At 33.3% G+C, this 12,403-nt stretch overlaps 1 protein-coding gene across 1 annotated transcript in view; it reads left to right on the top strand.

The window, feature by feature from the left end:
- NPFFR2 (neuropeptide FF receptor 2) overlaps window positions 1–12,403 on the top strand; it is a 106,216-nt gene that overhangs the window by 55,225 nt on the left and 38,588 nt on the right. The gene's annotated exons all lie outside the window — the stretch shown is intronic.

The following is a 12,403-nucleotide window of genomic DNA, read 5'->3' as shown; positions in this document are numbered from 1 at the left end:
CTACCTTGGTAATGGCGGACACCCCACCCCCAGTGAGCTTGACCGTCCCAAGTTGAGCTCAAACTACTGTGCTGGCTGTGAAAATCTCAAGCCAGTGCATTTCAGCTTGCTGGTCTTTGTGATAGTTGGACCTGCTGAGCCAGATCACTTGGCTCCCTGCCGTCAGCTCCCTTTTTGTTTTCAGGGGAATAGGCAGTTCTGTCTTGCAGGCATTCCAGGTGCTGGCTAAAATGATTGTACAGTTTTATGCTGGAAAACCATGGAATCTCCTGGTCTGTGAGCTTTAAAGACTGTGGGAAAAGTGCAGTATCTAAGCTGGAGTGCCGGAGTGTCCAGAAAAGACCCCGATGGCCTTTCTTGGGTAGGAGAGGAGTCCTCTGTTCCCTTGCACTTCCCAGGTGAGGCAACACCCCACCCTGCCTTGGTTTGCCCTCCTTGGGCTACATCCACAGTTTAACCAGTCCCATTGAGATGAACCTCGTACCTCAGTTGGAAATGTGGAGATCAATTGCCTTCTGTGTCACTCTTGCTGGGAACTGCATTCCAGAGCTGTTCTTGTTTGGCCATCTTGGCAGAAGTCCCCAAAATTTATGATTTTATTGAAATTTATCAACCTGGGGATTTTGTGACAACTAATTAACATCTTACTTTTATACACTTAGATATTTCTGTTAACTTAGTTATATATTTATGTATTTGACAAATTGTTTTGTACAGGTTCTCCTTAACTTACAATGGAGTTACATCCCAATGAAATCATCAGAAGCCTAAATTATCGTAAGTAAAAAATAAATTCAATACCCTGATAAGCCCATTGTAAAAACAAATATTTTAAGTCAAACCACCATAAACTGAGGACTTCTGTATCATACAAATATTTTGGCATAAATGAAACATTGTTAAAAGTTTAAGCTGTTCTGTAGACAATTTAGAACATAAAATAATGCTTATAGTAATAATAATAAAATTTCCATCACATAATGTAGAAAACTAGATGTGCCTACATTTTAGTTTTCTAGATAATTGAAGTTTTCCCTAAATAGAATAAATAATTTCCAAAATAATTACCTACTTACCACATATTTTTCCTAAAGTACATTCCATGTATTTTGTTCTTCCTGCATAGGACAAACATAAATTTTACAGTTTAACTAATAATTCAATGACAACTCTTAGCATTATCAAATACTGATTTTGTGGCTATAATATGTAACTGCCTTTAGAAAATGTGTGATATTGATGTTCCCTATATGAAATTTCCAATTTGTGCCTTTTTAAATATATCAATGTTTTGTTGTTTTCCTCTTTCTTCCTTCACTCAGGCTTTTATATGGCCCTTTTCTAGTTCTGTAGCAATTCTGTCTTCATCAGCGTTTCTTCTCACAATTCTAATCTATTGGTAACCAGCTCATAATAAAACCAAGCTAATTAGAATAATGAGTTTAGTAAAATTGATCTGTGAGTAATGCCTTAAAATATGGACTTTATAGTAAAAGCTTCACTGTAGTGAAAATACAAACTTTATAGTAAGAGCTTATTTTAACTACTGGAGTCTTTTCCTTGTTTTCTTCCTGCTTCTGGATCCTTGAATTGAAATCATTCTTTGAAGTTTTACATTTAAACCATACTTTTATATTTAGAAGAACAATTACATCTATAAACTACACCCAAGTACAGGATAATAAATCTGAACATATCTTAAACTGAAAATACCACAGTGCTTCTGAAATGTATCTAATAAATGTTTAGCTTTTCAGAAGATTGTGCAGAATATACAATCCCCAAAATATAAAAGTGGGAAAAAATGTGTTTTCAAATTACTTCACTTGTTGTTGATGTCATTTAACAAACTACAATATACCCTTCAGATTAGGCTCAAACAACTTACCTTCTTGGAAGCGATTCCTGATCTTCCAGATAGAGCTGATAGATTCTTCGTTTTTATTCTTCCTACATCATGAATTTTTCTCTATATTAATCCATATATATATGTATATATATATATATATCTTGCTTTTCATATTGAAAGCTTCTGGATGACAAATAGAATAACGTAATGAATCTCTAAGCCAGGCTCATGCCAACATAAAGAGATCAATGAATGTATATTGAATAGATGGATATTCCATTTAGCAATTATGGAAACAACACGATGTTCTATGAAATCTGTGGGATTAAACAAACAACATATAATGTACTGTATTATGTGATGAAGGTCACAAAGATGAGTGAAAAATAAGCCTTTACTGTCAAAAACTAGATCTATGTAAAAAGAGACAAAATGGTACACAAATAACTGTGGAGCAATATTAGTTGGGAAAGGTCAAGATGTGCTCTGGTTCAAGTTGGTCCAACCTGTTGCCCATGGGCTGCATGTGGCCCAGGATAACTTTGAATACAACCCAACACAAATTTGTAAACTTTCTTAGAATATTATGAGATTATTTTTGCAAGGTTTTTTTTTTTTTTTTTTTTTTTTTTTTTTTTTTTTTTTTTTTTTTTTTTTTTTTTTTTTTTTTTTTTTTTTTTTTTTAGCACATTAGCTCTCATTAGTGTTAGTGTCATTAATGTGTGGCTGAAGACAATTCTTCTTACAGTGTGGCCCAGAAAAGCCAAAACATTGGAAACCTCTGCTCTGTTGAGTAATGAGTAAACCCTCAAATCTTAGTGTCTTACAACAATAGAATTTCCTTTCTGCTTCATCCAAGTTAGAGGTGGGTCTTGAAAGTTTACTTACTCCTCTACAAACCATGACACAGGGATCTGGGCTTCTTCTGTCATGTAGCTGTGTCAACTCTGAGTCTTTGCCTCCAAGAAATAGATGGGAGAGACAGACAGAGGGAAATGGGCAAATCATGGATCTTCCTTTCCATGAAGATCCAGCTTGGAATAGACATGTGTCACTTGTCACATTTTTTTGGCCAGAACTTGCCCTATGACTCTGTATTGATGCAAGGGGTTCAGAAATATATTCTTCCTGTCTGCCTAGGAGGAGAAAACAAATGGTCTAATTAGCACCATAGTATGCAGCATATAGTATTGCCTCTAGGTCAGGTAGCCAAGTATAAATATTAAGTCAATATGTACAGGCAACTTATAAAGGAGCAATTTACTTATACAGTACTTCAACTTATTTCTTATCACTATACTCCAAGATGTTTTCCTGATGTGTCCTTAAATTACAAGTTAAAAAAAAACAAACCTCTATTCAGACAAAACAATGATGTGCATCTTAGCACTGCTGAGCTTTTATTTCATTCACCTCCTGAAAAATTGCCGTTTGTAAATATCATGTTAATGTCTGTTGATAACAACACATGGATCTGGTAAAAATTGATTCAATAAAAAGGTAAAGAATGGAGTTTATCATTTCATTATTTTACCTTTTTGGCAACACCAATAGAATCATGTATTTGGACATTCTTGCATTGTTATAAAGGAATACCTGACACTGGGTAATTTATAAAGAAAAGAGGTTTGATTGGCTCAGCGTTCTACAGGCTGTACAAGCATTGCACTGGCATCTGCTCGGCTTCCAGGGAAGTCTTAGGGGGATTTTGCTAATGGTGGAAGGCAAAGCTAGAGCAGGCATATTACATGGTGAGACCAGGAGCAAGAGAGAGAGAGGGAGGAGATTTTGAACAGCCCAATCTCATGTGAACTAACTATTGTGAGGAAAGCACAAGGCCATGAAGAATTCACCCTGATGACCCCAACATCTCCCACCAGGCTCCACCTCCAGCACTGGGAATTACATTTCAACATGGTATTTAGAAGGAATATCAAAAGTATATCAAAACATTTCTTTGAAAAATACTTGACATTTTATTACATTTCTAAGGTTTAGTGGCATAATTCTTTATTCTACTATCCCTAGAGAATAGACATATATGCTATGTGCATGTGTGTAATACACACACACAGAGAGAAACATAGAAACACACAAATGGTCCCATGCACACAAATCTACATAAGTATCGGTGGTCTTAGCATTGACATAATATATGAATTTGTACCTTCAGACTATGGGAATATTTGATCTCTAAAAATCATTTTACTCATTAATGTTTATAGTTTCATATTTGATATACAAATTCTGACATCTAACTTAATATGTAGTTATTATACTGCTCCTCAGTGAATGTATTTTCAACAATCAAATATTTTGTCATTCAAATGATTAATCATTTTTTATTCTAAAGATAACTATAAAAAGTACAAGGAAAACATTGGCTAAGATGAGTAAATAACTCAATAATTGTAACAAAAACTGTATAGGTTTTGAATTCAGACACACCTGGATTCAAATTTTGGCTCTGTAGCTTAATTTCTGTGTGAATAAGCTACTTAATCTTCCTAACTTTCAGTCTTTTTATTTACAAAATAGGAATTTTATTACATGAATTTCAGAGTTGCTGTGATAATTAGATGAAACTGTATATGTAAAGGATAAAGAATGTAGCTCTATAAAATTCTTGTTATCAGCAGCAAATTTCTGAATCTCTGATAATAATAATTGGGTATTCTTATACTACAACTACTACTAGTACTATTATCAGTTTCTGTCTAAATTCCTTGAGGACTTACCAGAGCATCTTCAAACTGAAATATAATTTAAAAGTGTACTTCCTTTCTTTTTCTTTTGAATACTATTATTAATAGGTTGAATTTTGGCAAATAGTTTTCCTGTTAATATAATTGTTTTTTTTTTTTGAAATTGACAAGTATATCAAAATATGTTATCTAAACACAGTAGTAATAAAATAATAGAACACATTACAGAGCAGAGAATTAGAATGATGTAGACTTCAGAAATTTCTGTGTTGTTAGAAAATGACTGATGAATAAATGTCAAGAAAAAGATTTATTTTAGGGCCCTTATCTTTTTAAATCATCTTGGTAGAAGGTACAGGAATTATCTTTCTGTGCATTTTCCATCCTCATGGCTTCATCTTGAGAGAAACCGTTCTATTTTTCTTTTTTTTTATCAATGATAGTATCTCATTGCTAAAACATAACTGCTTGAAAACAGTTTTCAAAAGCTAGATTTCACTTTAAAGAAAAAATAAAAATCTACACTATTTCCACTTACCTACATTTTAAATAATAAAATTACGTTCAGAAAAAAACAAAATAAATACGTGTTTGCCAAATCTGTCTGTCTTTGTTCTTCACATCACTCCATTTTATTTTAACAAATTTACTGAGGTAATTCACATACCATACAGTTCTTCTATTTATGCACACTACTTCTTGAATAAGGTATATCTAAGCCCATCCAATCTAAGAATCCAAAGAAAAATCAAAATAAACGTGTTGATATTGAATATCAACTCTGTAAAAAAGATTAGAATAGACTAGAATAGATGCTAGGGTGAGACAGATATTTGTATGTTTTTCCCTCAAAATATTAATTTTCAAATTAGAAGAATTGGACACAGATGCATAAAATATTTAAATAAAATATTAAAATATGTTATATATCATGGAAGAAATGCTATAATATGGTAGATGACTTGCAGTCAAATATATGTCATAAAAAAGAAGTGATTTAGAAATTTCAAGGAAGAATATATATTTTACACAAGATTAGTTACTAAAATTTCCTAGATGAGATAAAATTTATGTTAAGAGTTTAGAGAAGTCCAGAGATAAGGAAAGTGCTCCTGGGTAAAGGCTAAGGAAGGGGTCAAAACATGATCAAAAGCAAAGGAGTGGAAAACCGTAAGACAACCTCAAGCAACAATATGTGAAAAATAATCAGCTGGAGCAGAGGATTGCCCTTGAAGAGAACTACAGTGTATTCTCCAACTGGGACTCATGAGCCAGGTTGTTAGCCAGAAGATATATCTAAACCTAACCAATATAAGAATCCAAAGAAAAGTAGAAATAAACATGTTAACATTGAATATCAACTCTAAAAAAGGTTAGAATATACTAGAATAGGTGCTTCAAAAAGCCACAGGATATGCAGCATAGCTTCCTGAATTATCATATTTCTGTGAGACTAATTAATTGAAGATGTGGTTTTCATTTTTGAAAACTCATATAAATTGAAATTTTATGTCATGTTTCAAGTGTGTCAGCTACTGTCTCTAAAAATCATGAGTATAAGTTTATTCTCCTTAATCATTTCAGTTTTTTAGTGAAAAAACCTGGCTATCAAGAATTGAAAAAGACAAGAATTACAAGATCAATATGGTTCTGCTGGTGGAAAAACTTGAATGTCAGATTAAAGAGCTTGGACTTTGTGTTTGGAGTAAGGAGCCTTTGAAGAATGCTAAACTGTGGGAATATATATATGTGTATATGTGTGTGTGTGTGTGTGTATATATATATACACACACACACACACACATATACACATATACACACACGTGTGTATATATAACATATATACATATATATACACATATATACACACGTGTGTGTATATATATATGCATGTGTGTATATATATACATGTGTGTATATTCCCACAATTTAGCATTCTTCAAAGATATATGTATGTATGTGTGTGTGTGTGTATATATATATATATATATATATATATCTTTCAGGAAATTACTATGGCAACTTAATATACAGAATGTATGAATGAGGAAATATTATAGACTGGAGCCAGCTTAGAATGCACAAGCACAAATGATTTATTAAAGCAGTTGCATCATTTTAAGAGCCAATTCTATTACTTGATTTATAAAAAATTGTTGAAAGTCTGGTACAGTTTGAATGTATCCCACAGAATTTATATGTTGGAAACTTAATCCTTAATGTGACAGTGTTGGCAGGAGGAGCCAAACGGGAGATGTTTAAGGTCTTGAGGGCAGGATATAAAGGGCTCTCAAAAGAGGATTTGCTCTCCTGTGCTCTTTGACCTACTGCCATGTATGCAGGAAGAAGGGCATTTGCAGTTACCAATCTCTTGATCTTGGACTTTCTAGCCATCAGAACTCTGAGGGAATACATTCCTTTTTTTTTTTTTTTTAATAAATTACTCAGTTTCAGGCATTTTATTATAGTAGCACAAATAAATTAACCCAAAGGCCCCCATACTTGACTATTTCTTGAAGATTAGAGAGCTTACTTCATTGGATCCCATGACTCCTAATTTAAAATCTAATAATTCTATATCATCAAAGAAAATCTGTGAAGGCAATAACCTTCCCTTTATGGAAATAAAAAAGACATGAAATTAGTTATTATGCCATATCATTTCAAAGCTGAACTAATAGAAAATATTACCCATTAATGATTTGTGTTATGTTTATCAGAAAAAAACAGACCTTCCAAATACATTTTTATCAAAAATTATTTAAGTAATACATCTCATTTTATATAAGAAATTAAAGTGAGTCTAATCACAAGTACTGTAAATAGCAAGTGTTGATCTGCTCATCTGTCCTCCAAGAAACATAACAGGCAAATTTCTGAAATTGTTCTAAAAAATCAGTGGTTATCTCAAAAGGTGGTAATACTTGGTGGAATATTTAATGAGAAATTTAGCTGTAGTTCCCTATAGAAGGAAGAGGTTCAGGAATCGTGAAAAACATGTGGAGGCAATTTCACAAAAAGTTCAGGTCTCCTGCCCAGCTGGATCTCAGCTACATCCACATTAGCCATATTTAGGTTTTTCCATTTCTGCAGATGACAGAACATTCTTTCACAAGAAACAGAGAAGCTATCATGATGATAAAAGCTCCATCAGAGGTAAGCTCTCCTTAATGATAATGTCAATTATCATCCTGTTATTTTTGGCATTTACTCATTGTCTCTCAGGCATGGGACTTTGTCTCATAGTAAGTAGGAGGGCCCCAATTTCTTGAAGCTGTCAAGACAACCATATTCCAGCTATCATTTTTTTTCACAAATGCTTACAAGGTAATGTATGCTGAACTCCTGGTTGAGAATGTGAAATGTTTTTGTACATTCCTGAAGAGTGGCACACTATCTGGCTAAGATACCCAGTGCCCAGTTTTCACTAACATTATTCAAGAGTCAAACCTCATAAACCCGAAAGCCTATGTGGCTGGGGGTGGAATAAAGGTGGGCTCAGAACGCCTAGAACCAGTTATATCCCATGTTAGAAAGGAGTCAGAGCTAACTTCTCCTCCTGGTATGAAAAATCAGAACTAACTAACTTAGTTATAGGACTCAGAACTAACTTCTTCCCCTGGTATGAAAAATTTTGCTTCTTTTATGCTTCTCTTAATATGGTCTTTCCAGAAGATATAGGTGTCATGAACTCCTGGAAATCAATTTTTCCTTCAAAATGGTTGCAGGCATTAAACCAGAAGTGACTATCAATATCAAAGAAATATTTACGTTACAGAAGGATTAATATGAAATGTACGTTAATATGAATTATACACTCATAGGGTATTGTTAGGTGCCACAGGAAATTGAGAAACCTGTTATCTTTCCATAGTCCCAATATTTAAGAATTAATTATAGAAACATATATATATATAAGAAAGAATTGTAAACACCAGCATGACAAATTTTCTATCAAATTTTAGAAATATAGAAAGTAATGACAATCTAAGTGGCATAATGTATATTTAATATTTTTCTAGGGATATATGTATGCTTGATATATTTATAAAATTCCACTTGATTTTTAATGTAATCCATTCACTTTGAGAAGTAAATCTAGGTTTTATAAAGTAAGCAAAAAGCAGCCAATAAAAATGAACTAATGGAGTGTCAATTTCATTTGAATAGTAATTCACAGTATATATAGAGTTATAAAATGTGAAAAATATTTCAAATAATATAAAATATATGTGAATACTTAATATCTTATCTTAGAAGAAACACAAATGAAATAACATATTTGACTACAAAACTATGAACATTTTGCAACCCAAAACACTGTACAAATTAATGGCATATTACTAGCTGGAAATTTCTAAGCACTCTGGAATAGCTACGAAGCAAGACCAACATTCTAGGAAACAATTATCAATATCCGTTAAGAGCAGAAACATCACCATTTTTAAAATCTATTAATTCTCAATCTGAGAGTATTCTAGAAAGTAGTAATAAATGTGAGGAAAGATAAAACATCAAAATATTACCTTAATACCAAAAGGAGTGGAAATTGTCTAATTGCTGAATACCAGGTTGTCAGTTAAATTAATTGTGCTACATCTAATAACAGATCAAGAGTCACCATTGAAAAATCATTCTTGAAACAAGCATATCTTGCTGTGAACTTTAAAGTGAGCATTTATTTATATGAACAAATGCAATATAACCTTAAATGGCATCAAGAATAAAAACCTGTTTTTCAGTACAATTCCAATTTCAAAACATTAAATATAATGAGTGTCATATGCTAGACTATTTCTAGAAAATCCTGCCTTTGGGATTTAATCCTCCTAATAATTATGTAACAGGATGTTATAACACTATGGAACTATTCTGGTTTTAATTTCAGCTAAAGCCCCAAGACTATTATTGAGCCCACCATGCAGAAATTATAAAGGAGGGCTATTAACCCTTATTAGGAACACTTATCCTCAGCCTGGACAGATAAAAAGACCCAGGGCTAGTGATTGGAAGTGGATTGAGGGAACAGTTTGTTGATGTGTGTCGAGTCCTACACACTTGTAAGATGGAGGAGTCAGTGTGCTTGCCCTTCAAATCATGCTTTAGGAAGAGGGGTTAAAGGAGATGTGCAATTACTTTAATATATGAGCCTAATAATTTTAAGAATACAGTGGACTTGGGTCTGCCTCGGAGACACATAGGAGACGTCTAAAGTGGTAGGACCTAGCTGGCTTGTTTCTCTGACAGCAAAAGGAGGAAGTTTTGGCATCACTCGCCAACTGACACACCCAGCCTTTCTGGACAAAAGATGCATTAGTGTTAATGGCAAAGCTAGGCGTGAGTGACACATGTGAATGAGAGTTAGCTTTGGTACTCTACAGTGAGGTGAATTGTCAGATTTTTCAAGGCCACGGAAAGAGCCAGCAGCAGCCAGAGATGAATTTCCCCGCAAGAAGAGAACGTTTGATAAGAAATTCACAGCAATAGGTTGGTGTCTTTGAAGAGCCCATAATAATACTCAGAAAAATAAAGGTCTGCTTAAAACTCTGTCCAGCCCAAGGAGCACCTCATGACAACACTACAAAGAAGAGTAGGACTTTCCCTGCCTCCTCTGCCACTATAAACTTGCTCACAACCCTGGTGAGGATAAAAGCTGAGAATGGCAAGCTGGAGATGAAGATATTGCAGAGCAAGTCAGGAAAGAGAAAAGAAGCCAACAAGGCATACTGATTGGAAATTTTAAATTCTGTTTATTATTAGGCTGAACAAATTAATTACTATACCATTTTTATTATTAGAAATCAATTGGAAAAGTAGTAAGATTTATTCTGTCCAAATTTAACCCAAAGGAAAGGGAGAAATTTAGCTTCAAATAATAGAATTAAAGGGTTAGCAGCATGCAAATATAGTTCCTTTCACATTGACTATCACAAGTTATGCTTGATCAATGCAGCTGTTAAATACAAATCAAGTTGTCCCCATTTCACGTACTTTAGTGTATCCAGTATCCACCTATCTTCCCCACCACAGTGTGCCTAGGATTTTCCAGGCTATAGATGATTCTTTGCTGTTTCTGCCTCATCACTTATAGCTGCTTATTTCTCTCTGCTCTACACTAACTCAAACACAACACAAGTCCTCTACCTAGATATTTGAAAAATATCTCTCACAAAGGCAGTTATATTTAATAGGCTCCTGCTCACAACTTGGGGTCATAGACAGGATGGGGGAGTACTTTTTTGTATAGTATAAAAGTTAGCATAAAATTAAATATAAGACATGCTAGATATTAGAAATTCCTTGGCCATATTCACCTCATTGAATTTCATCCTGGTTAGTTTTCAACTGTCAGGTTGCCCATTTCCCAGCTATGTTGCTGACCTTCACAATCCTAGGAGATCCTCCTATATGTTTCCCAACTTTTCCAGTATGAATTGTGGGGCCTTGGTCAGGTAATTTAGCATCTTTCCATCTTACTTTCCTTTTCCATTAAATTGGGATACTATTAGTAGCTATCTCACAGGATTACTAGGAAAATTAAATGGGCTGACATGTGTAAAGCAATTATCTTAGTGCCTGGTACAGAGTTTATGTTTCATAAGGTATTCAATTTTCATTTTGCTTATTCTACTCATAAGTATGCGCTAGAGGGTAAGGTAGAATGGGAGTGATTTCCTTCTTATATGAAAAGAAATCCTCAAAATGTTTTCCTGAGTGAAACAGTTCTCACTCCCAGTACAACGTGTTACCTCCTTGAAAATAATATTATTTTCCTCTCCAGGACTTGTATGTTAAAAAATAAAGTCAAAAGAATAGTGTGAAATAGAATGAAATATTATATATGTTTATTTCTGGATATAAAGTTATAAAAGTTTATTTTTATACATATTGTATTTTATAGATGAAATCTGAATTTATTTTCTAAAAACAGAGATCTTACTTTTTATTACCATGCCTTGAATATAGGCAATCAATGAACTTAATCAAAAAAGGCTTGAGACATAGAGAGTGGTGCCTTAGGACTCTTCTTTCTGCATTAGATCCTCACTTCTGGGCCAGAGCAAGTGATAAGGCTTCTGTCTGAGAAGGGTTTTGCAGTGTTATATATCACAGCAGAGTGAGTGTTCAGTCTATAAAACATCTCCATTTTATACACCAGTTAATATGACAGTTAGCAGGGAGTCATACCTCATAAATCCACATATTCTGTATTCATTTATAGGCAATACTTATTTAGGGACATCCTATTAAAGAATTAAATAAAGAATGCTTATTTTAGTAAATATCATTAGTCTACCTTGTGGCTCAATTATGATGTCCACAAGAACATTCATGTCAATCAACAGTCTTCTTTTTATTTCCCCTGGGTGCAATCTTCTGGTATTGGGGAAGAAATACATTTCTGGCTAGTTGCATTAACAACTTCAACCAATTTACTGTCTGAACTCAGTTAATATCTTCTTGCCACACATTTCTCTGGTTACTATTATTTGTCTTACTATATTTTAAGAATTAAGGCATCTAATACCTTAAAAAACAAAGCCAAAAAAATTGTAGGAAATAGACTAAAATGTGATATATGTGTATTTCTGGAGATAAGGTTATGAACGTTTATTTTTATGTATATTTTACTTTATAGATCTTGTTCAAATCAACAAGATTTGAACTACCTAATAGGGACTAGAAATAAAATATATTTATAGTGAAAATATTTATTTAAATGTCTTTTGATAAATTTATTCCACTTAATTAGTGTTTATCTTCGATTGCACATTTTATATGATTTGATGGAGACACTTAATTGAACATGCAGTGTTTCTTTTTTTTTTTTTTTTTTTTTTTTTTTTTT

The sequence above is a fragment of the Cebus imitator genome, unplaced genomic scaffold (genome assembly GCF_001604975.1).
Source record: "Cebus imitator isolate Cc_AM_T3 unplaced genomic scaffold, Cebus_imitator-1.0 Scaffold283, whole genome shotgun sequence".
Taxonomy (NCBI): domain Eukaryota; kingdom Metazoa; phylum Chordata; class Mammalia; order Primates; family Cebidae; genus Cebus; species Cebus imitator.
Note: the sequence above shows the minus strand (reverse complement) of the source record. Positions and strands in the feature narration are given on the sequence as shown.